Here is a 26671-nt window from a genome sequence, read left to right on the forward strand (position 1 = left end):
TCCCTATCAAGATAATTTCTCTAAAGGCTCAATTTTTGAGATACTCTTTTAGCATGGTTTGTTGTAGTGGCAGCCTTTTTTGGCTTGTTGACTTAACCGCCCTGCTTGGATACCTCTGTTGCCTTGTCAGGTCTCAGCTCACTCATGAGGGTGACTGAAAAGTTGGCGAGTCTGAAACACAGCAATTAGTTGCTTTTCATGTGATCTTTGCTCTTCTTGACCTGTCTGGCTTGGCTTAGCCTATACTAGAGAAAGTTGCAGCTCTTGGTGTAGCTCACAAGGTCCCCATGATATTCTTGGGTCTCTTCTGCCATGTCCACATGCAGATCCTAAGGAATATACCGTTGAATTTTTCTACTTAATTTTTATTTATTTATTAATTTTCTTTTAGGTCCAGCTTTGTGTCCTGACTTGCTGTCATGTAGTATAGCATGCTGATCTGTAATCTTCAGTCCTGTACCACATGTAGGTTTCTTGGCTTTAATCCTATGTCTGTAAATATGTATAAAGCTATATATATATATATATATATATATATATATATATATCATAGATATGTATATTAAAAATTAAGAATGTCTCCTGAATGCAACAGGAGTATTACATGAATGTCTTTTCCATTTATGTGACTTGGAATTACAGTGGAAAAAAAAGTACAAACATGTATCTCCAGCTTTCCTTAGGATGTTGGACAGCGTTACATATTAGTGATAACACATGTAATCACACAGGTGGAGATTCTGCTGCAGGGGATAATCTCTTGTTGTTTGTTACACTGAGTGCTTTTTCTTTTCTTAACCTGTTTTTTCATGAGTCCCTTTCTGAGGTAGGCTAAGCGTAGTTGTCCTTTGGTGATTGCTATTAGCAAGACAACAACAAATTTTCACAAGCTTGCACCTGCTTTAAAAAAAAAAAAAGGCAGCAAGCACTGGTTTGTCCCTTGGGTTATAAGGTTCAGTTTGAATAGCTGGTTCCTGCTCTGTGCTGAGGTACCTATGACTTTGCCTCTGTGAGGAGCTGTAATGTGTTTTGTTGGGCTTGTGGTTCACTAAATTAAGTAACCTGGAGAAGTTTCAAATGCAGAGATCTTCATGTCTGTCAAACAGTAATGATGTACAGTTGTAGCAAATGGAAGGCAGCAGCTGAGGTGCTACTGTAGGTGTGAGGGTTTTTGGTAGGAAATAAAGCTTGCTTACTGGAGGATCCTTGTAGCTGTAATGAATTTATTGTTTGATTAGAACTTGAGTTAATAAATCATTTTTGAATATCCATGGAGCAGTAACTGAGGTCCTTCCTGGCAGCTCTTCTGCAGACAAAAAAGCACTCTTAAAGCTGAATCCAACATTCCTTACAATCATAGAAATGGGTGTTTTATATTTGGGAACTTCAGATCAGGTCCTACAGCGCTAAAAACAATGGGGTGATTTAGGAACTTGGCATGTGTTCTACTTGTTCCCTACCACCCCCCCCACCACTCAGTTTGGATTATTAATTTTACTGATAGAAATTATATTGACTTTATATGGGATTCTTGGTAGTAGCTACATGAGCTTCAAATTCAGCAAGGCAGAATTTGAGGGGACTCTAATGTTACAACTGATGTAGGGTGGGAAAAAAGTGGAATGGCTTTCTAACACATGACTCCTGAAATTTCGACGTCATCTACAGAAAACTTAAATCTGCAGAGTTTACACATCTAATTCTGTGCTTAGTCTTCAGGTCGACAAAAAAGTATTATGTCCATGTTCCAGCACTGTTCCAAGTAAACATGTTTTTAGGAAGCAGAGTATATCTGTTCTGGCTGAAGAATATATAAGAGGAGTTGTACTATGTCGGTTGTTGGGGTTAAGTTGTACTTAACTGTCTCAAGGGGGAAAAAAACAAACCACAACAAAGTAATAAAACAGATGGAGAGCACTGTTTCTTCATATCTTTCTGTGACAGGCAACATTCTTCTAACAGAATTACCTGTATTAAATTATGGATGAGCTATATTGCAAAACTAACACAAACTTCTGTGTTTTCCAGCCATTCTCCCCGTGTTTGTCCCAAATGGCATTCTTTTATAGATATTCATGTAATTTCATCGTGGTAAAGCAAAACTATACCCCAATGCTGCAAAGCGCTTGATGATGGGACTTCAGTGAAAGGAGTGGGAGCAAGTCACTCTGGATCCATTCTCTGCAGCCCTCAGGCAAATATTGTAAGAAACTTCCTAGCACTTATTAAACTTCCTGGGGGAAAAAAAAAAAAGGAAGGCTTTTTTTTTGTGAATTAAGTTGTGTATTTTTCATGTGGAGGTCAGCTGGGAGTCCCACCTGAACATTAGAGACTGTCATCCTGGCTGCTGGGGAGATGCCGTGTGTGCTGCCTTGGAGCAACCAGAACCTTTGCCCAGCAGTTTGGAGATACCAAGGAAGAAAATGAGATTGGTGCTAACTAGTTCCCAAGGGGGCTTTTGCTCAGCCCCTCTGTGTGAGGAAGCTGGTTGTTGTAAACCAGTCTTCTGGATGAGAAGCAGATAAAGTGATATGGTTTGAAGCTGTCTCCCTGCTAAGTCTCCAAACCTTACCACAAGAAGTCCCCCTCCCCCCAAACCTCAGGGAGAAGAGGAAAAAAAAAACAAGAGAACCGAAACGAGAGAGAGACAGCTAAAGCAATATATATAAATATATTTACACTTATATTACAGTTATATACAATTGAAATATATGTACAAATTCAAAGGGAAAAGGGAAAGGGAAGGGGAAAGGAAAAAAAAAAGAACAAAACCAAAATAAAATGTACACGATCAGTAGCCCAGGATCTAGCAACTAAAAGAATTAGCAAAAGAATATCTTACTACTCTCCTTGGGACAACAGAAAGTCGTGCTGGAAGGACTGCCGGTAACCTCCTCCTCCCAAGGTCAGCAAGGCCTTACCAGGCCTCACTCCCCAACCCGACAGACTCAACAGCAGGGAACCTGCACCTCCAAGCCGCCGGAAGGAAAGAGAGCAACGGAGTCCTCACAGAAGAACTCTTAAACATAGATATGTCCTTAGCTAATTAACTCCCTTCTCTGGCTAGTATGTCTTGCAAGAAGTGGGAATATTTCACAGCAATGCGAAATAGAGCAGCTGATCACAACAGTTGTGGGGTGTGACAGTTTAAGGGGTTTTGTTCCTCACCCAATACTGACTGCATAAAGTTAGAGCACAAGTCTTATGGGGAGGAGCTGGGGTTGTTGAGCCTGGAGAAAGGAGGCTCAGGGGGGACCTCAGCACTCTATAATTACCTGAAAGGAGATTGTAGCCAGGTGGTCAGTCTTTTCTCCCAGGTAACAAGCAACAGAACAAGAGGAAAAAGCCTCAGGTTGCACCAGGGGATGTTTAGATTGATTACTAGGAAAAGTCTGTTCACAGAAAGGGTGGTGAGGGGTTGGAACAGGCTGCCCAGGGAAGTGGAGGAATCACCATCCCTGGAAGTGTTGAAGAAGGTGTGTAGATATGGTGCTTAGGGACATGTGTAGTGGTGAACCTGGCAATGCTGGATTAATGGTTGGACTTGATGATCTTAGAGGTCTTTTCCAAACTTAATGATTCTGAGTTGCAGTTAAAGCAGCGTGGGCTGAAGCCATCGCTGTGACAGGCCATCCAGGTGCTTGCCACTGCAGCCCTCTTTAGGCTCTGTATTCCTGACGTTACTTTAAATGCTGAAATTTTAATTTTAGCTTGATTCTGTATGGCTGTATCTATACTAGTAAACTAAATAGAGCCAGGGCACAGGCTCAAGTGTAATTGTGCATTTGGGTGATGTTTGTGTGCTCTTGGGCAGGGTTTTGGATAAAGGCTTTCCCTAACCCATGCCCAGATGTGGGCATGTCTGTGGAGCCAGGCAGGACAGAAATGCGTCCTGGAGGGGAGTTTGGGCATATAGATGGGAGCCACACTGTACCAGAGAATTGACACTGACCTGCTTAATGCATTTTACTGACGTGATATATTTATTAAGGTGAAGAACCTTTTTGATCTTCTGTTTTGTTTTTTTTGAATGCCTGAGGCTCACAAGCCATGTGTATGTTCATCCAGGTGTGTGGTGTGAGATAGCAGAGCCATTTCTGCCCCATGTGGGAGTGCACTGGTGGGAAGCAGGCTTGCTTTCCTCCTTTCTGGGAGAGTTGGGAGAGGGTTCTACATGCATGCTCACATCCCATACCATGCTTTGATAGCCTGGTGGTTATAGCTGCCTCCTGGGGCTGATTTCAAATTTCGTGTGGGATTTCAGGTCTCAGGCAGTGAGTGGAGAGGTTTGAAGCACAGATGTCTGTGTTTAAGGCAAGTGCTTTAACTACTGAGCCGTTAAAGGGAAGGGAAACCATGCTTTCTAACTGCTTAGGGGGAAAAAGGCAAAAAGCCCCCCTTTTTATTGCTCTCGGCAGAGGGGAAGGGAGATGAAACAAAGAGCAAACTCTGGTAGGGAGATCACTCCTGGGAGGATGAAGTGAGGGTTTTACCTACCTGCAGAGGGCCAGATTTCATGACTGATTCCTCTCTGTAGCATTTCCTGGGCTTACTCTAGTCTCCTGCCCACCTAGCATCCCATCTTCTGCAGGTCCTGCCCTGCTGTGCCTCACAGTGCCACATGCCTGGCAGAGAGCAGAGCACTGTGGTGCCACAAGGCATGTTCATCAGTGGTTCTCACCTTCTGCAAACACTGAATCATCTTTTGTGATCTAATCTGTGCTTAATAACTAAGAGTATTAAGTCTCATTCACACAGTGTTTTGAAGGTGGTGTATAACTACAGATCCATGTGATTTTTGTTTTTTTAAACATTCTTGATCCAGGAGATTAAATGTGACTGTAAATTTTTAAGCAGAACCAGTTGCTGAAATTCCCCATCAAAGAAAATCTTTTGGACTTGAACGAAAAAGACTTAGGGAGAGCGTTCTCCTGGGGAAGCTGATTCGTTAATACTTCAGTAATATCTTTTTCTTTCCTCTCCCCAAGCATCTCCAGACCTGAAACAACACAAATGATTCCTAGATCAAAAGGATGCTCGAGTCCCTTTTATCGGACAAATATCATAAATGGTAGGCTCTTAACTTTTCACTTGAGTAACAGCTCAGGCTTTCACGATTCCTTTAATAAACTTAAAGTAGGTCATATTAACCACCACCGCATCCTTAAACTGGTATAAATCTTGGTTTTCAGAGTTTTAATTACAGTGGCTGCTCCCATTAGGTGGTCTTGTTTCATGGCAGGATGCTAGACAGCTCTCTTGCTCTAAGTCATTTATGTGGACTGCGGGTATGTCTGTCAAACCATAATGAGCAATGAAAGAATGAAGAATGTTAATTTAACTGATGCTGCTTTTGCTGTTAACGTAAGTACCACCAGCTGCACCTCGTAAACATTTGCTGTTTGCTTTGCCGTGCATCGCTGTTTAGTGAGACCTTGTGTGATTGATAGAGGCAGAATCAGACTGATGGCTCCTGTGCCGCAACTTTTTCTGAAGCGCTACTTCTGAGAATGCTTTTTTGCTGCAGGAGACAGCTCCTAAATTTTAATTGCTTTTCAAACTAGCAATTGCTGCTCGTGTCAAATGCTGATAATTGTTTTATGACACTGTGGTATTATAATTTAAGGAGAGGTCAGGGTAGATAACGTGCGTATTACCTGCTGGAGGAGTGATGGTTGGGTGGAAATGACATGTAGGAGATGCTCACTTGGGCGTATGGGGGTTCTCAGTGCTCACACACAGCTTCTTAAACAATGGGCCCTAATAGGAAAGGACTGGCTGCAACAATAGCAGTGCTTGAAGTCACTTTATAATTAGAGAAATTACTGAATAATGCAAAACTCCACAAATGGCTTCTTTTCCGACCCATTAAGCGTTCACATAAACATTCCAAATAGAGCTGCATACCTCCTTTCACCTGTCAGTTGTTGTGTGCCCTCAGCAGAAGCACGTTTTGTTCCTCTCTGATGGGTCATTAAGAGGGTGATGGACCCCAAGAATTTGACACAGGCCACATGCGCTCCAGTGCAGCTCATCCAGAGTCATCTTTCCTTCCTGCTCTTGCTCCACTGATTAAGGTGCTCCTTAGCATGAAGCTCTTGCTTATTGATGTCCTGTCCAACTTTTTCTTTGCTTTGATGGTTTCTTGAAGTGTTTTTCATCTCTAGCATAGCTCCATTCTCTCTGTGTCCTGATATACTCAGTTATTTTAGAGATGATTTACTACATGTTTCTGTTTTTACGCCAAGTGGATGTCAGGGTGAAATGCTCTAAATCAAAATGACTACTGTCTTTAGGATTTAAATTATTTAGGGTTTAAACCAAGGAATACTCAGATAAGTAATTGATTTATTTTTGTTCTGTGTTGCATCTAACTTATTTTCATAATATACTCCAGTTGGTAGTAATTGAAATGTTATGAGTTGCAATTAAATACCTTAAATTTATACTCCTCCTTGCTAATCATAATAATAGGCTTTTATCTCTGCACACTATTAGACTTTAAAGCTTTATATTCTCAAAGTAGCAAATAATGTACCTTTATTAAATTTTTAACAGATTAATTAATTCATGGCAAGCCATATTTTTTCTGTACACCTACAATCACTGAACCTCTGAGCAGAGATGGGAGAGATGCAGAAAAAGTAGAACTGGTGTTTATGACTCTTAGGACCTGATGGTTATGGCACCAGACCACAAGCCAAGGTCTGTCTCTGCTTCTGGAATACGTCTATGAAGGATGAGAACTGTAGTCACCGTGGTTATAAGCTTATAAAACTTGCCAAAAGTGTGTATTGGATACTAATGTCCTCCTTGGCTCACAACCTACCCCATAACCTGTGTGTATCTAGGCTTTAGAGTTTTTCAGTTTTATTGATTTCAAAGAGAATTACATATACACAAACTTCTGGTGTCCATGCACTTAAATGCTGTAATGAGATTTTCCAAAAATGCTTGCACATACTTCTAGGGACCTAAACTGGTGGTTTTATGGCTTCATGCCTGTAAGGCTATAATATTAGGCTGTAATATCTTTTCTCCCACTTGGTTCTCTTTTTTTAGCCATGACCGAGAAATTAACTTTTCTTGGTCTTAAATTCAGTGAATCGGTCCCAGTAAAGAAAATGCTTTCTGAGTAACAGCTGGCTGTGTTGAAACAAACAAAATAAAAATGAACTTCTGGACAGCCAAGCCTGAAAATCAGACTTCTTGAGAAAGATTACCAAAGGGAAAGATGAGTATATTAGCACTTAAGCAGTTATAAAAGTAATAATATAACTATATACTTGAGCTTTACATTTAAATACACAAACATGCCTGAATTTACCTCAGATGGCAAGGAAATTTTCCATGGATAGTTTTTGTATATTTCCAAGTGGTTATTCATTTACTCATATCCTGAAGAGAATTCACTGATATAGAATCACAGAATGGTTTGGATCAAAAGGGACTTTAAAGATCATCTAATATATCATGTAAAATTTTCTTTAAACAATAGTCTGTTTAAGCCCTTATATTAAACCAAAGTTTTAATACTTTGGTTTTTAAATTAAATTTGAAATTATTACATTCTCATGTGACTGAGAAATATTTATTTTAATATAACTTAGTATGAATTTCATTATGCTTTCTTAAGGGAAAAAACCATTTTAATCTCTTGTAAGAGTATTTCTATTTAGTGGACATCTAAAACTGTTTAATTTATAGTCACTAAAAATAAAAGTATTCTTCCATAACTCCAAGGATTGTTTTAATGGGACTGACAAAAAAGAAAATCCATTAAAATTTCGTATCAACTCCAAAGCACGATGTTTCCATTTGCTATCTAGTTTGGTTTCTTTGGTTACTTTTTTTCCCCCACTCTTGACTATGTTGTGAGCAAACCAAAGAAAAGACTATGTGGGTGTATTCTGATACTCTTTCCACTGTCCTAACATGTAACTTCAGCAGAAGATCTGTCCTCCCCCTCAATGTTGATTCCTCACCCTCTTTCCATTGGCCAACACAAGCTGTGAGTGGATCTAGGGAAGTAAATCTCAGTTCCTCAGTTCGTGTTGGCACAAAGCAGCTTTTCCAGTGCTTCTTTTAGCAGCAACCCTGAAAGCAACTACTGCTGAAGCCTTGTGCTGTGGTATCAGGACAGGCTTGGCAGGAAGTGACAGCAATTGATAGTGGGTCCTCTTGCCGGAGAAGTGATTTGAAACTCACCTGAATACAGTTTATGGAAATGAAGAAGGGGTAAGAGACCAAGTGAGCTGTGAAGAGTTGGTGTCCTTACACCAGGTACTTCTTTCATCTGGTTTCAGAAGAGGCTGATGCTACACTGAGCGCTTGTGGTTTGCTAATCCCCAGACAGACACACAAATATGTGCTAGTTTTTTTTTTCACCTCCAAGAAGGGAAGCTTTGCTTTAGAAGGGTAGGAAAACCTTGGGGCAGTAAGTCTAAAACTGGGTTGTGCTCACTTTGGTTTTATAGGATGGAGATGAGAAAATGAACAAGGAGATATGCCAGCCTTCCATCTCTTTCTGTAACTTATGGGGAGTCTAAAGAGTAGTGGATATGTCCACATGGAAGCCATAAAGTTGGGATCAAATGGGTGAAGGTCACAGCTTCAGTACTTCTCTCATGAGTTGGTAACATTTTTTCCTCTTCCTCTCTGGCACTGGTGTAAGTTTTCTTGAAGCAGACCTACTGTGTGAAGAACAAGAGTGCTTCAGTGGATGAAATATTCCATGTTTAAAATTGAATGGGCAGAGGAAATTAACTTCTGCTGAACGAAAAAAAACCCCAACAACTTTTGATCCTGTGTTAGAAATAGCTTAAGTCAAGTCAGGCTGCATTAAACAATCAACAAGTAACACTTTGGTTTTCAACAATTTCACTTAATTTGTGCTAATTTTCATCAGGATTCTGGATAATATACTCCTAACCATTATTTTCTCACCTAGTTTGCTCAGTGCTGACAGATAATAGATGATCTTATTACAAATAGATTTGACACTGCATCCATGAAAATGTGAAAATTGGAGTCTCTCGTCATTATTTAAAATGTGTGCTCACTCACTCAAATGAGGTATAAGAGTCTACTTTGGAGATAAAGTAGGCCAGATTGCTGGAAAGGCTGCTCTGGTGTCACCCAGGTTAATGTAGATGTATTATGTATTTATATAGCCTATAGGAGGATAACTTTTTAGCAAATGATTTGGACTGAATGTGCACTTGATCAGGACTCTCATTAATAACCCATGGCCACACTGTTCTCATGGTAAGAAGTTACCCTTGCAGTCACAGAGATTAATTCTGGGGCTGTCTACTGCAGTTTGGGAGAAAGAGTCCAAAGAAACAGGTGAGTTGTATGAACAGAGATCCGTATAGACTGAGCTATAGATTAAGATCCTACACTGTCCCTGACATTTTGATTAAAATGGCTATTTTTTCAGTCACAGTTCTGGAATTTGGAACAATACTGTTTTTCTCTGAAGGTGATGGGCGCTTGCTCATACTACCTGGATCTCAGTGAGGGCCTGATGTCAAACTGCAACCTCCGTGCTTGGATATCAGAGATAAATTTATTTTTTCCCATTAGGTGGGAGGTCATGCCCGTGTTTCTGTGAGAATTGCAATAATGTAGTCAGAAGTTAGTAACTGATGGATTGACACACATAGTGGGATTTGATGTGAAGGAGGGGAGAATTGGTTAAACATGAGACAAGAAGCATTTTTTCTTATATTGGTAACTGGATTTCCCCATTTGATGCGTCATGAGAGACCAATATATTTGAAGTTCTTTGGAGCATAGAGAACATCCATGCACTGTTAGAAAATTCTCTGTTTTGCACATCTCTGAAGCTGAGTTATTGGAGAAGCCATGCAGCTCAGCAAAATGGTTTTGATAGACTTACTCCTCACCAGTGTGTTCCTATAGCGTGGTATTTAGGTTTCACTTCTACCACTTTGTAGAAGTGGTCCAGGACCAGGCAGTTGTCTGGACTAATCATGTGAAGGCAGTCAGTGTTTTGAGAGCCTCTGAATTATGCATATGACAAATGAGGACCATAAGAGAGGGCACTGAGGGAGGAGCATTTGGATGAAGGTGATAGATGAGATGGGGAGCTTGCTCTTGTAAAGTACATCACCAGAGAGCTGGTGCTGGGGAGAAGGCTTTTGTACTAATCCTGACATTGCTGTTAGGCCATGAGTTAAAAAATGAGGCCGTAAACAGCAGCATCCCTGGTGCTGGAGATCATCGTACACGCTCTCTGTAATCAGCATATTCTCTATGTCAATAAATGGGTGTGTGGTAGTCTTATTCAAAGCCTTTGATGACAGGGTGCAGGACACTGCCTGAGGCTGTAAGACAAATAACAATAGTCTTCTCCGTGGGTGCTATCTGACTTCTGAAAAATGAGTACCTTCCTGCCTGCACTGGTGGTGGTTTGTTAAGACAGGAGCAAGCTCTCTGCTCTTTGTGTAGCTGCTGAATTTGCATGTGTTTTAGTCAGAACTGTAAACAAGAGCGTCAAGGGAGGCACTACAGTTCTTCACCTCAAGTATTTATCTTTGCAGATATGGTCAAAGCATGATGAAGATGGTAGTAATTTAGTGATGCAAAATGACATGCTGCAATGCCTCAATTCAAAGTAGTTGTGTGGAGGCTGTCCTCCAGGCTTATTGAGGAAGCTTGCTAGTTGTGATGTGCTGGAGGTAGCACTGATGTGTCACCCACCAAGCATGCAACTGAAAATATGTGATGGCCAGGTTAATATAAATCCTCTGGGAAAATGCTTTTCCTCCGCTTATCTTGTATGCAGGCATCTGGGCAACTGCAGGTGGTGCTGAATCTCCTTGGGGAAGGTTAGTGCTCAGACTACCCACTGCTGGAAGTTTCTTGGCACCATATGTAAAAAGCCTAAACCCTATGTTTTTATATAACTTAATTCTTAAATTAAATCTAGTAGCTCAATTTTAACAGCATGATCTCCACATGCAATTGAATGAATTCTGTGATGGTCATATGTGCTAAATTCAACAATTTACATCAGGAGAACAAATTCTTGCTGTGAAGGAATTGCTTCTTTTTCTAATTATTCTTATGGAATCCAAAGTTTGATTGACTGAAACCTGCGCACCTCCCACACTTCCTCTTCTGTTTTGCTTGCTTTCTTCTCTTTCCTCCAAAGGGGAGCTTTTGTAGCTGATCTGTTTATTCTGCTGTTTCTTTGGGGATGACAAATTAAGCTACAGATCTTTTTTTATTGTTGCAGTTGGGAGGTGGAGAGAGGAGAATTAGAACTCCATTATGCGGGTATGTTGCTGGCAGTCAGCTTTGGAAGTTTGGTTCATTCCTTTGGAAAAGTGGCCAAGATTTGGGCCTCAAAGGTGTGAGAGTTTGAGTTTTGTCATTGTAATAGTGAATTGGGGTGTAATAAATGGGACAGCTGGTAAAGGATTGAGTAAGAGAAATATAATTAATGCCAATCAGCTCAAGCTTATAGAAAATAGATCCTGTCAAGCTAAGCTGATATCTTTTTAGTGTTTTTAATGTGATTGCTAGTTTGATATTTATGGCTTCTACAAGGTATTTGACTTGGTGACACCATTTTGATTAAGAAACTAGAACAATATAGAAACATAGATATAATTTGATTTGGAATGTGTGAGGGACGAGAACTGAGCTTACCCAGCTTCAGCAATTTACAATTTGGTGTCCTATTCTAAGCTAGTTGTTCTGGGCTTCTTCTGAAGTCATTGGAGAGGAGGAGAGAGGGCCATTGCTCCACCCATGAGTTGGCAGCAGGGGAACTTGACCTTGTGGGACAAAGCTGCTGCCCGTGTCAAAAACCTCTGTGTACATCCATAGAAGAATTTCAGGGAGGCTGTGCTAAATCTGGGTCTGACCATACTGCAGACACTTCCAGAACGTTGTGTTCAGGTCTGTCTGCATTTCTAGGAGGTCGATGAGATTGTGAGAGATGGTGGAAGAGTGATGATGGTGGCTAAGGGTGGAAAAACACACCTTTCAGCCACTGGAATTTCTTGCAATCATACATAACCCTCATCTGGGAGAAAAAAATAGTTGATTAACTTTTCTATGTGGGAAACTTTGAGAAAGGAAAGTGTTCAGTCTGTTGAACAAAAATATAACAAGATTTGTTGTCTAGAAATGAAAGCCAAGAAAATTCATAATAAATAATAAAACCCCCAAATCGGTTTTGACAACAGGAATAATTAATCAGTAAAATCTTTTGCCAGCACCCAGAAGGCATCACTAGAAATTTGGTAAATGCAACAGGTTTTTTTTTTTGTTCCTGAAAAAGGCAAGAGATTAAGTCCTGTGCCTTATAGTATTCAAGAGAATCAGACTAAAGTCAAAAAAGGACTGTTAGAGTTATGTAGTCAGTAAATAGTATGATGGCCCTGTGAAGAGGATACGATTTCCCCTATTTTGGTCAAGTTGTCAGTCCAAAATAAGTCTGAGAGAAAATAGAGCCTGTATTTGGGAAATCAGAGGTGATTTTTGTTAGTCCCTCTGTATCAAAAGTGTAAATCCTCTAGGTAGACACTCATAGCTTTGAAAACCTTTTTGGGATGCAGCGTGTTGCTGGTTTACTACATTATAACAGTGTTATCACCTTGGCTGTATTTTTACTCGATCAGACTACTTTGTACCTAAATATTGTATAAGGCTGTTACCTTACCTTGACATATGGCAGTGTTAGTTCAGATCATAAGAGAAACAGTTGGTTTTGCCCTTTTGAACACAGGCTGTTGTTTCCAAGCTAATGGTACTGTGCTCTCCCATCCTTGTTTCACAGCATCAGACCCAGCAGAATGAGGTTTTAGGTTTTTCCCCGTCATCCCTGATGTCTCTGCTACATGTGAACCAAGTGCAGTTCCTGTTCTCTGCTCAGTTTCTTTGCATTGTGCAGGGCTTCATGTAGAACAAGCAGGGACACAGAAGACTCCTAAGAGCCAGGTACTTGCTTTGCCACCACCTTGACTTTTTTTGCAGCAGCCTGATCCTATCCTGCTGCTCTCCAGCTGCCTAACAGCATTCCTCCCATACTGCAAAAGGCAGGATCTGGCTGCCTTCACATCAGCTGTAGTTGGTTATGTTACCTGACTCCCCAGCAGTCTGTAAGAGTCTTACTAGAAGACTAGGACTTTCTATTAAAAGCCATCAGAAAATGGCAAACCAACAGGTTTTGTTCTGCTTCTATTGACTTTTGACGAATATCTGGAAAAGACATTGAACTGCAGAAAGCAGGTTCATGGTGTTAAAGAAGTTGAGGTCTTCTCAGTCTCAAATGCTTCAGTGCTTTGAATGCCAGTCTCTCCAGCTGCTTCAGTGAAGCAGTGACATTGGGAAGATACATTAGTCAAGCTGCCCTAAAACTTTCAGTCTTTTAATCTCAGTGCCTTCAAGCTATTTCAGAAGGTATCTTTGCTGGTGTTTGCTTCAATAAAGAAATAAAAGACATTTCAGCACAGGTAGTTACTTGCCTTCTACCTTTAAACTAAAAATTTAGGAGGCTTTAAACTAAAATTTCCAGTGGAGGGGAACCTCAATCCATCCCACTCCCATCAATTGGATGGCAGTGCCAGCAAGAGATGCCCAGAGCCCAGAGAGGGGGGGATTGCAGGTCAGCAGGAGAGCACCTGAAGAGCAGCATAAAGGAATTCTAACCAGTAAGTCAACTTCATCAGGGGCCCAGCTTAAATGCCTCTGTGCAAATCCACGTGGCATAGGGAATAAACAAGAGGAGTAAGAGACACGCACACGCCTGCAGGGCTGTGATCTTAGCTGCCATCATGTAGACATGGTGGGATGGTTCCTGTGACTGGAGTGTTGGAATGGAAGGATGCAGGATCCTTAGGAAGGACAGGAAATGGAGATGAGGAAGAGGTGTGAGTGGTCATCTGGAGTGCATGGAGCTCTGCCTGGGGATTGATGAGAGGCTGACTGAGAGTTTATGGGACAGGATTAAAGGGAGGTTAGGGGCAGGTGATTTTTATAGTGGGGACCTGCTGCAGGCTGCCCCACCAAGAAGACTGAGTGGATGAGGCCCTCTATAGATAGATAAGAGCAGCCTCATATTCACAAGCCCTGATCCTCATGCGGGACTTCAACTACCCCGATATCTATTGGAGGGACAATGCAGCATGGTGTAAGCAATCTAGGAGGTTCCAAGAATGTGTTGAGGGTCTGGTGGCCTTCTGTGATGGGGAGCATTGGTGGATAAGGGAAGTGCAACTGATGTAATCTACTTGGACATGTGCAAAGCATTTGATGCTGTGCAAGATGACATTTTTGTCTTTAAACTAAGGAGCATGGATTGATGGCTGGAACACTCAGTGGGTAAAAAAATTGACTGGATGGTCACACTGCAAGAGTTGTCATTAATGGGTCAATTCAATGTCCAAGTGGAGAGCAGTGATGAGTGACATTCCTCAGGGGGTGGTTTTGGGACCAACCCTTTTTAACATTTGTGTTGACAACATGGAGAGTGGGATTGAGTGCAGCCTCAGGAATCTTGCCAATGACACTGAGCTGTGTGTGCAGTTGACACACTAGAGGGAAGTGATGCCGTACAGGGGGACCCTGATGGGCTTAAGAGATGGGACTATGGGAAGCTAATGAAGCTCAACAAGGCCAAGTACAAGGTCCTGCACCTGGGTTGGGGAAATCCCAAGCACGAATACCACCAAGCTGGGTGGAGAGAGGATTGAGAGCAGCCCTGAGGAGAAGGATTTGGGGGTGCTTGTGGATAAGAGGCTGGACGTGACCTGGCAATGTGCACTTGCAGCCCAGAAGGCCACTAAGGATCTTCTTCTTAGGGCCTTGAAGATGATCAGAGGGCTGGAGCACCTCTCCTATGAAGACAGAATGAGAGAGCTGGGGTTGTTCAGTCTGGAAAAAAGAAGGTTCCTGGGAGACCTTATAAGGCCCCCTTTAGGTAATGGAAGGCTGCATTATGAAAGGTGGAGAAGGACTTTTTGCAAGGGCATGCAGTAATAGGACAAGGGGGAATGGCTTTAAACTGAAAGAGAGTAGATTTGGATTAGGTATTAGGAAGAAATTCTTTACTGAGTGGTGAGGCCCTGGCACAGGTTGCCCAGAGAAGCTGTGGATGCCACATCCTTGGAAATGTTCAAGGCCAGGTTGTATGGGGCTTTGAGCAACCTGGTCTAGTGGAAAGTGTCCCTGCCCATGGCAGGTGGCTGTAATGAAATGACCTTTAAGGTCCCTTTTACTCAAACCATTCTGTCGTTCTGTGACCTTCCTTCAATCTTCAGCAAATCCAGTGGACTTCTGTGAATTGTGAAGTTGACTCTACTTTTAGGATATCTACCCCTTTTATTAGGCTGTATGTCTTTATCTTAAAAGAAACCTCACTGTTCAGGTGAAGAATTTTTAACTGAACATTTATGATCCATTAGAATTCTGCAATTTTTGAATAAACAGTCTTTTCAGTGATTTCTTTTTGCATGTGAGTATTTTACATTTCTGTTTTGAATCCCAGATATTTTGACAGCTTTCCTTGAGCTTTTAAGGGGAATTAAAAACTAAACTTGGAATGAGTTAAAAATTCCAATTTGCATCATCGTAGTGATCTGGGTTTGAGTCTTACTACAGAATACCACAGAAATTAATGTCATCTGGATAGTGCAATGGGTTAACATGATTGGGGGGGATAATGAATTACATGCTCTGAGGATGGGCTCCTAAATTTTCTATCTGCATTTCTTTCTGAAGATTTGTTCAGTTGGGTAGGTGTGTATGCTTTAACTTCATTTACAGCATCAAGTAAAGGCCATTCAAAGAAAAAAATTAGACTTGACAGACTATTAATGCTGTATATCTGATCTTCTAGGTCTATAAACTCATTACTAACCTGTAATTTCTGTACATCTTTTAATGTTTTGAAAGCATTTTTAAATAAAAATGACTGTCTGTAAATTATCTTGGCAAACTTTGTCATAATTGCTCATTGCGTTTGAGTTTGCAAAAATAGCTTTGTTTATGATTTGGTATTTTTAATGACATATTTCACTGTTTCCATTTAAACTTCGAAGTGACATCTTTGTTTTTCCCTTTTAAAGAGCGGCATAATCCAGATGTCTGTCAGAGGAGTTGTTGATGTAGCATTTTATGAGTAATCCTTCTGTTTGAGGTTTTTGTTTTGTCAGAACTGTTTGCCAAGTTCTTATAAAGCTCCCCATGAATATTATTGATGTATACTTCCTTTTAAAGAAGTGATTATCCAGGCAGGAATACAAACTGAACAGCCAGTTCTTAACCACAAATGTTTTCTCCAAAGTTATGTGATGTCATAGGAGGAGTTAATTTGTAAATGTAATGGAACAGGGGGGTGCTGAACTAATATTATTCTCCGGTTCCCTTTCTGCAGCTTAACCCCTTGAAGCACAGGTCAGCATTTGAGTTTGAGGGACATAAATATTACACAGAGTAACCTCAGGGTTGCAGTCTATCTAAATCTTCAATGAAGAAATGTTCATAGTTCCCAGCCTTCTCTCAGAGAGATGAGTGTGATTGTGAGAAACACTAACTAAAATATACCAAGTATTCTTAGGTATCCAGCAATTATCATTTCAAACCCGGAACTGATAGACAGTACAGTGATGCTCTCATTTGTTGCTGTTAAAAAGTTCTGTATTAATATTTTGAACTTTATGTATGTGCTGATATCCTTCTCTGGTCATATTTCTCAGGTAGTTCCTTAGTTTTGGTGGCTGTGGCTTAAATTCTTTGGACCTCAGTGAGGACTGGCAGCATTGCCAGGCTTTCCCGAAGCATTTCAGAATCCTTGTGGTTTGCAAATGCTCTGGGATCTGCAGACCTTACAGCGTTTTAGCTTGCAAATTAGTAGTTGGCTGGTTGTCAGTTGGGGAAAAGAGAGATCTGTAAATTCTGTAATAAATAATATATTAGGGTAAACATAACAGTAGTGTTCTGCAGACATCATGGTGTAGAGCAGTCACTCCTTCCCATAAAGTCAGGTGGGACTGTGAAAATGGATTCAGCCTTCAGTTCCAGCCCCACATTTTATTTTTTCTATCCCAGCCTGCAGCTCTTGGCTGCAGCTTTGCCCAGCTTCAGAGCCTGCATGGCTTCTCATGGGATCTGCAATTACTCCCTTCTCAGACCACTTGCTCAGTTTCTGGCAATATTAGGACAACAGGTCACACCAGGCATTTTAGAGCTTTACTTTGTACAGCTGGAATAGCCCAAGTCTAAACAAGCTGAAGATAACTGGGACAGCACACAGCTGTCCCTAACCTGCCCAGCACTCACAGCTTTGGGGGTGTCAGTCTGTATGACTCCCTTGCCCGTATGACTTCCCAGGTGTGCTGAGCTTGGCTTGTGCTTGTGTTTGCCGTGACTGATTGTGATTTGGCAGATAGGTTGCTTATAAGCACCCTTCTGCTACATATGAAACTTCTACTTAGCCTGCCTAATAAGTGTCTATACCTTATATTGGAGTATTTTTTTCCCCTCTGGTTTGCTTTTCTTTGCCTTGTTTATTTACAAAGAGAGTGTGCTCCTGTCATGCCTCTGTCCAGCATTTTGTTCCCATTCTTCAGCCCCTGCCCCAAGCTGTGGTACTGGATATGAGGGAGGTTGTTTGCAGGGCAGCACAACTTGTAAAGGGTATTTTTAAAGCACTTTATGCTTCAGAGTTGATTTATAGCTTGTCTGCACAGACAGGGTTTCACAGAATATTTTTGTGTTAAACTTTTTCTGATTAATTAGCCTACAATAACTGTCTGCACTTCCTTGACTTTATCCTTCTTCTTTTCCAAATACTTTTTTCAACTACCAATGAGACGTGGGAGGGCACTGCATGATGCATTGCATCCTCACTGAGGTCCATGTTGTGCTGCTCTGCTGTAGGCTGTTGAGTGATCTCTACTTTAGGGTAGCTCTGCAATAGTCCCTCATTGCAGTACCGAGTTGCCAGATATTGCTGCCTGCTCCTTAACCTTACTTGTCTCCCTCATCCTCTCTTGCCTTTTGGAAGCCTCTTTTCTAATTTACTACTTAAAGCTGAGCTTTCTGTTAGCTGCTTGTGCTGTCACCATATCTCATTTTTTGCTGGTGGAGCTGAATGCTTTTTTGCCCAACCCAGAGCTGTTGGAGTTCAGGGGAGTCCAGTTGATATAGCTATTCTCTCCAAAAGATCTAGACTTGCTTCTCACTGACCAGGTCTTTTGAGCCAAAGACACTTCTCATTATTCCATCCCTTCATGAACATTCATATGTTGATGAGGTAGGTGAGCTGACACCAGCTTCTTACATCATGGCCTGCAGCTATTTTTACCCTGAAGAATGAGCTCTCTCCTTCATGAAGCTTGCTACTACAATGATGTGGTATCTAAAATAGATGTCTGGTTTCCATCAGGTTGCTTCAAGTCACTTAATTTAGGCACAGGACATGATATTTGACCTGTCCATATTGTGGTAGTTAGGCTCACAAGGGAGAGAGAACGTTGCCATTGGCTTCTGTAACGTACCTTCAACTTGATACAGGGAACGAGGGCTTTGGGTTTGCTGTTGAAAGCTCCTTTCTGCCTTTTCTAATTTCAGTATTTTATTCCAGTGGTTCAGAACTGCCTGGCAGTTGTTGCTGTCCTTGCTCCCCCTCAATGGCAACTGCAGTAATGTTTTGGTACAGTTAAAATACTTTCCTACAAATAGCTGAGATTTTCTAAAGGAAGAAAAGCAAACCTCACCCAAATGCTAGTAAATAATGTAAATTGCAGCATGTTAAAGACCATTAATTCTGTCTTTGTATTTCCCCATGTAATAATTTTTATACTTCTTTTGAACTGTGTGTCCAGGACTAAGCAAACAGATTTTGAACTTTGGCCCTGTCTTTTTGTGCCATTTTCATGGACAGATTGTTGCTTTTTTTGCTCCTTTTTTCCTTCTGATTCTTCTTTCTTCAGATGTCCCATATCCAGCTGTGAGTTCTGTTTTGCCTTTCCACATCAACTGCCGTCTAGAGCGTGCAATACACTTTGTAAATATTCTTCATGTCTTTCCTTATTGTGGTGGGAAGGAAAAAGGTTTCCTTCATGTAAAACTGTCATTGGCTTCTCAGGCTTCTTCCCTACTGAAACCCATTTTATATTTTATTACTGTCAAAGACTTTTTTTCTGTTCTGTGAAGTCCTGGAACAAGAGTCCTGAGATGGCTTTGAAAAGTGGATATTTCCCTAAGGAGATCTTCCAGAGCAGCTCTGGTCTCGTGTTGCCTTGGGAGATGGTGGGGTAACTATGATATGATGAGTCACTATGCAAAACAGAAATTACTCCCTTGAGTTTTTTCTTTCCCTTCCATGAACTGCTGCATGAAAACAGTGCTCTTTTCAAAAAAACAAGAAGCAAAACAAAAAAATAGATTCTGTTTTTGTTTGAGCATTTTTAGGCAGTCCATGCTATATTCTTTAGTTGTCTTGTGAAAGTCAGAAATACTCAGTTAAAATGTCTCAACAATGTGTTCAAGAAGTGTTAAATAGATAAATAAGTAGATCAGCTATTTGAAAATCCTCATATGAAAATGAGTCTAGACCTGTAAAGAAAACAGGCTTAGGAGGAGTACCTGTTGCTGAAGACTGAGGTAAAAAAGTCATTGAGTGCCTCAGCATTTTCCATATCCTGGGTAACTAGGTCTCCTATTTCCTCATGGAAAGGGCCAAGACTTTCCTTAGTCTTCCTTGTTGTCACAAACATACCTATAGAAGCATTTGTGGTTGCCCTCGATGTTCCTGGACAGATTTACTTCTATCAGGGCTTTTGCTTTTCTAACCTGATTTGGGATGTCATTCACCTGGCCCTAATCCCATCCCTTTAAACTATTTTTTTAGTGGTCTGATCTTCTGATCTTTATTTTCTTTCTTCCTTGGTGTGATGGTGTGTTGTGCCTTTCAGCCAGTTACAGGCTATTCATTGTAGCGTGAGCCATTGGTCAGCTGCTCAAGCCAAAGTTGCTGTATGCTTCATTTGCAGAAATACAGTAGAAATTTAGCAGTTTCATTAAGCTCTTGATGGAGCTTGTTGCCTGATGGATCCACAAAGTGACCTTGGATAAGCAATTTACTGTGTGCTGCTTCTTTACCATCCTCACCCCCACCACACCTCTTTGAGCTGTAGCTGTTCAGCACTGAGCCAGTTTTAGGCTTTCACAAGGGAAATTATTTGATCAGGCTATTTAAACATAGCAAAAGTCACTCAAATATTCTGAAATAACATGCTAGCAGGATAGGAAGATACCTTCCAAGGGGATGTTTGGCATGGTAAACTTTCTACAGCTTGCAGGTAGGATTAGTGAAGTGCTTCTCTACCACTTCGAAATCATTATAATTACACAAAACATCAAGTTTATATAAAATTAAAAAAAAGTGTAAGCTGAGGCAATGGTAGGGAAGCTCTGATTGCATTCCAGAGAGAAGTGCACTGTAAACTTCAGATTAGTTTGTATCAACTCAATTACACGTATGCTGCAATCTTGTCATTGTAAGAATCTTCTTGGTAGAAACTGAAACTCCGGTGCTAAAAACATGAAATCAATAGGTACTGTTATATCCACTTAAAAAAAATTGTATTGATTTGCAGATAACGACAGCAGTTCATTCTTGCAGGATTACATGCCACTTCCTGTCATAAAGATTACTTCAATATGTATTGCATCTGAGATGGAGAATGTAGGGATAAAACTGCTTTGCTTTAATGAATAGTCATTTTACTCTGGGCATTAAAATGAGATATATTCCTTTAAATTTATCTCCAGGGATTATTTTGATTTCATGGGCAAACCCTGTGTTACCAAAGACTCTAGAATGCTATTACACTTTTAAATAGTCTTAGATTGCCTTGTTTTTGCAAGTACTTGAACTCTTCCTCTCTTTGATAGCAACTAATTAAGCGAAATATCGTGCTCTTTCTGGTCTCCTCCACATCCTTTATTAGAGGGTTAACACCATGTTATCTTGGGTATTAGATGTTCTTTGCTAAACCCTTGGTGTCTACCAGCCTCTAACTCTCCGTGCTTCGTAACAAATTTCTGGCGCCTTCTGGAGTTTAAATTCTTCATGCCAATCATGGTCGTCTCCCATTGTACAGTTGCTTTTTTGCTGGTACTGTGACTCATCGTGAAACCTATTCTCATTAAGCATGGGTGATTCCATCTTCGTGTATTAAAATCACTCTTTTCAACTCTTTCTAGGTAATCTGGCTTCCCAGAAATCTTCTGCTAAATGCAAGGGTTCGCTGTCCTGTTTACTGACTGTTACACCTGAGGCTGATTTTGATACAGATTGTGGATATCGCAGGGTAAGTGTGCAGATATCTCTTTGTGTTTTTCTTCTGTGGTGTCTTGTTTTCTTACACAAACGCAATTTGGGCTGTGCTTTCCCTTTCAGTGACAGCAGCAAGTCCCTATTGTAGCACGTGCAGCTGAGCATCTGTGTTACAATAGAAAAATATTGTTGTGTGATAAATGCTAACACTGTAAACGTGATCAGGAGTATTTGAATTTGGTGGTGTAGCTCCAAGAGGGAGCAAAGTTTTTTGTGTATATAGGCCTAGATTCATCGGGCTTCTTATAAAATTGTAACAAGCTTTAGGAGGCTTGTTTGGGTCTAGTGAACTTTGACGTTTAAGCTGGTAAATGTGCAAGTATTTTTATATTACAAATGAAACATTCTTCATAGTGTACATAGTTAAAATATCTGTGAAGTTTGCAAGATCAAGTTTAAATATTTGGAAAAGGGAGATTAAAGGTTACTTGGTTTCTTGGGGGCATGGTGAGGGGAAAGGAAGAACTGATTCCTTCTTTTATCCAATTCTACTCTGCACATTAGAGTAGAAACTTAAATACTTGACTTCATTGTTGAATGACTCTTGTGGAATTTTTTACCTCCCACCTACGGGAGAAAAGTGCTATTTAGTGAACAGAGATTTGATTTTTCTTTTCTTTACCCCTTTCCCAGTCTTAATCCTTAGTTTTCACCTTCTTTTTCAACCTCCTATTTTTCTTGCTTAGCCCCTTTTCTAGCTTTTTTTTTTTGCATTCCTCTCTGGTTTTTTGTCATGGAGCTAATCCTATTCCTTTATGCTGTTTCTTGTCCTCCCGGCCTCCTTTGACCGGCTTTCTGGCTTTTCCCATTCAGATACTTAAATTTTGGGGATAATTCAGGCTGGAAAAGACCTGTGCAGTTGTCTAGTCCAACCTCCTACTCAGAGCAAAGTCCCTTAAAGCAGGTTGCCCAGGGCCACATCCAGTTGGGTTTTGAATATCTCTGAGGGTGCAGACTCCAAAACTTATATATTAAGATCCCTGTTGCCATGTTTCACCACCTCATGAGGGGTATTTTCTTCATTTATAATCTGAATTTTCATTGTTGCAGCTTCTTTTTTCTTGTCATACCTCTGCCCTTTCAAGAGTAAGCTCACTTTGTCTTCTTTTGCACCTTCCCTTTGGGGAATTGGGAAACAGTGAGATCTGTGGGAGACCCGTGATGTAGCCACCAATATCCTCCACTGGACTTGTTCTAGTCTGTCAAAGCCACCTGGTTCTGGCAGGCTCACAAGTCCTGCCTGAAGGGGAAGTATTGTTTCTCTGGAGCTGCTGGTTGTGCTCTTGCTAACGCAGCCCAGGATGGACTCACTTGGCCTTTGTTTCAAGGGCATGTTGCCAGCTCAAATTGTCCCTGCTGTCTGCCGAGACCAGCAAGTCCTGTATTGTTTTATTTTGCATATTTTCAGTCTCGTACAGTGACATGCATTCCTTACTTCCAGTATTTACTCTTTCTTCACAGGATTCCTTATTGAACACCTCAGTATCCCCAGTGCATCTTCATCATAATGTTCCTGGCAACCTCTTGCCATAAATGTGTATGAGCTACACTTTGGAAATAGTGAAACACTCTTGGAAGTGGGTTTATTTCCATGAGCAACTAGCTTAAAGCTTTCCATGTAGCTTTGATAATTTAAAAACCTTTCTCAATTCCTGTCATTAGTGTATTCACAATAGAACAGGAAATTGTGTGTATGCTTGGGTGTGTTCAAGTGTGCATGGGAGAGTGTATTTAATCCTTTTTTTCTGTGCTGCCCGTACACAGCCATAAGTAGTGTTTATTATAATAATACATACATGAAATTGTTGCTGGAAATTGAGTCTGAAACAAGGCTTGTATTTTATATTCCTTTTTTATATTTCGCCCTGCATGTGTGTGTGATGCTGCAAATTGCAGATGCCAACAACTGTAATTGTAGTTAAATCAAACCTTCTCCACATTTTTATTCTTTTTTCAGGGCCCTCATGATGAGTAATGTATCTGCTTTTCCTATATTTTAATAGACCACGTATATTGGGAGATATGCCAGAGAACAGACACTCAGAAATACAATCTCAGCCTTTGCTTTACATGCTGATCAGATGTTCCTTGGGGAAAGGAGACATACTCCTGTGCTCTTGCAAGCTTAGCTGACTGGTGCCTTAGGGGAAGGACCAAGAGGGCATCAGTAGTTCAGTGCTGAGATCATAATTACTAGTTCAGCCAGGGTGGCTGGAGCTCATGTGCAAATTCCCTGTTAATATCTACCAAGGAGGGGAACAAAAGAAGCCATTGAGGAGTCAAGTAAGTGGTGCAGAGAGTGTTAAACATACTAAATTAGGGAAAAAACCAGTTGAGCACAAAGTAAGTAAGATAAGTGAAAAGGAAAATAAAATGTACAGAAAGGAGGATGAAGACTTTAACTTGTGACAAAATGTTTTGTTTTTAATTCAAAGAAGTGTTGTCCAACTCATGAAAAATAGCTACACTGGTGCAATTCATACAGTGATGAGTGACAGTTTAATTCACTTTCTGTGGTGGGGATTGTCTAGCAAATCTAGCTTGTGATAAGTTGCCACATCGCCTAGTCACATCAGCATGAAATGCCTCGGGTAGGCTTAGGTTGAATATCCAATTACTGCAGAGTGACTCGGGCACCCAGATATCACTGTTCAAGTGGCTGATTTTCCTCTAGTTTCACATCCGTGAGAGTCCCAGTGTGTTTATACATGACTCTTGGAGATGGTCCTGTGCAGGGCTAAGAGTTGGACTTGATGATCCTTGTAGGTCCCTTCCAGCTCAGCACATTCTGTGATGCTGTGGTTCTGTTAGGCTGTCTGTGCCCCTGGGTGCTTCTGCCATGGTGGCTGTGATCTGGTTATAACAAAAGAATTAAAAAAATAGTAATTTGGAAATGAGAAGCTAGTTGTGTCCAGTTTTCCTCCTGAAGGCTTCTGTTATGTATGACAAGTTGTTTGAAAAGGACTTGAGTTCCCGGATGGATTTTGTCTCCTTCTGGGAATGTGCTGCATGTAGGATTTACACACTTGTCTGTCTTACCCATTTTTGGATATTCCTAACTCCCCTTAAAAGGCCTTTTAACTCACTTAGTTTTTCTGAAGGATATAAAAAGTATTTCTGCGTGTTGACTGTAGCCCTGTATATCCTGACAATCATGTGTGGTTGCAATTTTTGTATTCCAGCTGAAGAGGTACTTAACCCCAGTTTTTTCTGGTTCAGACTGAATTAGTTTTCACCATATGCAGCACCTCTTATGAAAGTGCGGGTGGTAGGGAGGAATTTGAAATGAAGAAGTTGAGAGCTGTTTCGGTGATGAAGTTATTTTAATAACCATGGGTCTTCCTGCACAGCAGACTGATTGGTTTTTGGAGTATTTCTTATGAGGAGAGAGGGTCAGGAAGGTGTGTAAACTCAAAGCAAGACCTCACATGACAGTGTGCATTTAGGAACTTGAACAGAATGATTGCATTTTGCTTTTCATTTTTTGTACTTTTCACATAGGTGAAAGCAAAGATTTGGATTTGTTTCGTTTCACCCTTTTCAGGAGAAGGAGCAAGATGAATGAAGTAGGAAAAATTAGTCACAGAAATCAAGGTCACACTTCCTGTGTGAATTTGTGATAAGTTTTGGGATGCAGCAAAGAAACCAAACAGCACCTCACTTGTATTTGGTATGGTATTCAAAGAACAATTTACTTTGGGAAAGACCTAAGAGGGGTCATCTGCAGAGGCCAACTGCAGAGGCAGGGCAGGTTGTTCAGGGCTGTGTCCTTGTTCAAGCAAGTCCTTTAGTACCTCTGAGGTCGAGGGCTCTGCACCCTCCCCAGGCAGCCTTCTGTTGGTTGAACACCCACTCTGAATTTTTCTTCCTTAAATCTTTCCAGATTTTCCCTTGATGTGTCTTATGCCTGCTGCTTCTCTTACTGCATGCCCCAGGAAGATTCTGGCTTACCATCTACTCCAGATCTTTAACCATGCCAATCATGACAGACTGGAGATCTGTGTTTATAAAGATCAATGTTTGCCAGGCACTTCTGCGTCAGGCAGTATTTTTTATGTTTAACTCCATTTAACAGCACCTTGGTTGGGGTTTTGGGTTTTTCTTAAGCAGGGCTCTAATTTTACTGTGCTGTTATGTCAGGGAGCCGGGATGGAGTGAGGCACAGACAACACTCACACTAATATCTCAGTAGGTGCCAAAACCAAAATACCTGTGTTCCTTTCTGCCTATAGATAATACATGTCAAACAGACCTGAATTGAGTCACTGAGCTTGGAACTAGGTATGGTTCCTGTTCCTATCTCTACCACAGCTGTCATAGTAATAGTTGTGCCTCAGCTTCCATGCCATTAAAATAGAAATTATATACTTTTATTCACGAGAGTGCTATGAGTCCTACACAAATTGTTAAATGCTTTTAGTAACTTGGGAGAAAACTGCTATAACAAAGGTTAAAATATGTATTTTTATGGTATAAACTGTATGTTTGTAGGTGCACGGGTTTTATGTTAACTCCATAGTCTTTGTAGGCTGCTTTTAAATCAAAATGTTATTCTGTAATGCGTTGTGTTACTGTACAAATTAGATGCTTTTATCCAAATTACTTGTTGGAAATCGAAGGTGACATGCACAAGGGTTGCTAGGATGGCCTCATTTTTCACATTCAAGATTTCGAAGTAGAAACAAAGCTTAGAAATTTGAGATTCTTTTAAAAATTAAGTCCTTTCATACAAGTAGTTAAGTATTCTTTTTGTCAGCTTTAATAATAATGAGTTTTTTAGTTCTGGGATGAGCGATAATTGCAAATGGCAAAAAGTCATCAGAACGTTGTTACTCAGATTGCAGATTTTATTAATCGTAAAAGAAATGATTCACCTAGAAAGGCTGTTTTATAAGTGCTCATTTACATGAAGATTTGCTGCCTAATTTATTTTGTTTAAAAAAAAATCCACAACCAAGAACCCCCACAAACTTTGTCCTGTCCTTCAAATCCTTGATTATTTTGTCCTTTTATCCTTCCCATTCAGTTTGCTTATAATGTCATCTGTGCTTCTGCTTATCAGTGGGACCAATTTTATGTTTGCCTCCTCTTTCTCACAAATGTATCTGATGCCTTTTGGATTTATTTCATAGTTGAGTACTGTGCATCTTCCCTGCATGAATTTCCTCCACATTTAAAAAGGATGTTTATCTTTTATGAATGACTTCTTGGGTAGATGAGTTGTTTGGCCCTTTACATGTTTCTGATCTCATGAGGTGTTGGGATTTGCAGATGTAAATTAAATTT

General features: G+C 40.6%; 1 protein-coding gene across 8 annotated transcripts in view; it reads left to right on the forward strand.

Moving 5' to 3' along the window:
* KLHL29 (kelch like family member 29) overlaps positions 1-26671 on the forward strand; it is a 392255-nt gene that overhangs the window by 46876 nt on the left and 318708 nt on the right. For 6 of the 8 annotated variants that reach the window (XM_064650632.1, XM_064650631.1, XM_064650637.1 and 3 more), the window contains exon 2: positions 21253-21359. The exons of the other annotated variants lie outside the window; for them this stretch is intronic. The gene's annotated coding sequence lies outside the window, so the exon portion shown is untranslated. The remainder of the gene's footprint in view (positions 1-21252; positions 21360-26671) is intronic. 8 annotated transcript variants of the gene reach the window in all.

This window comes from Pseudopipra pipra, chromosome 3 (assembly GCF_036250125.1).
Source record: "Pseudopipra pipra isolate bDixPip1 chromosome 3, bDixPip1.hap1, whole genome shotgun sequence".
Lineage (NCBI taxonomy): Eukaryota > Metazoa > Chordata > Aves > Passeriformes > Pipridae > Pseudopipra > Pseudopipra pipra.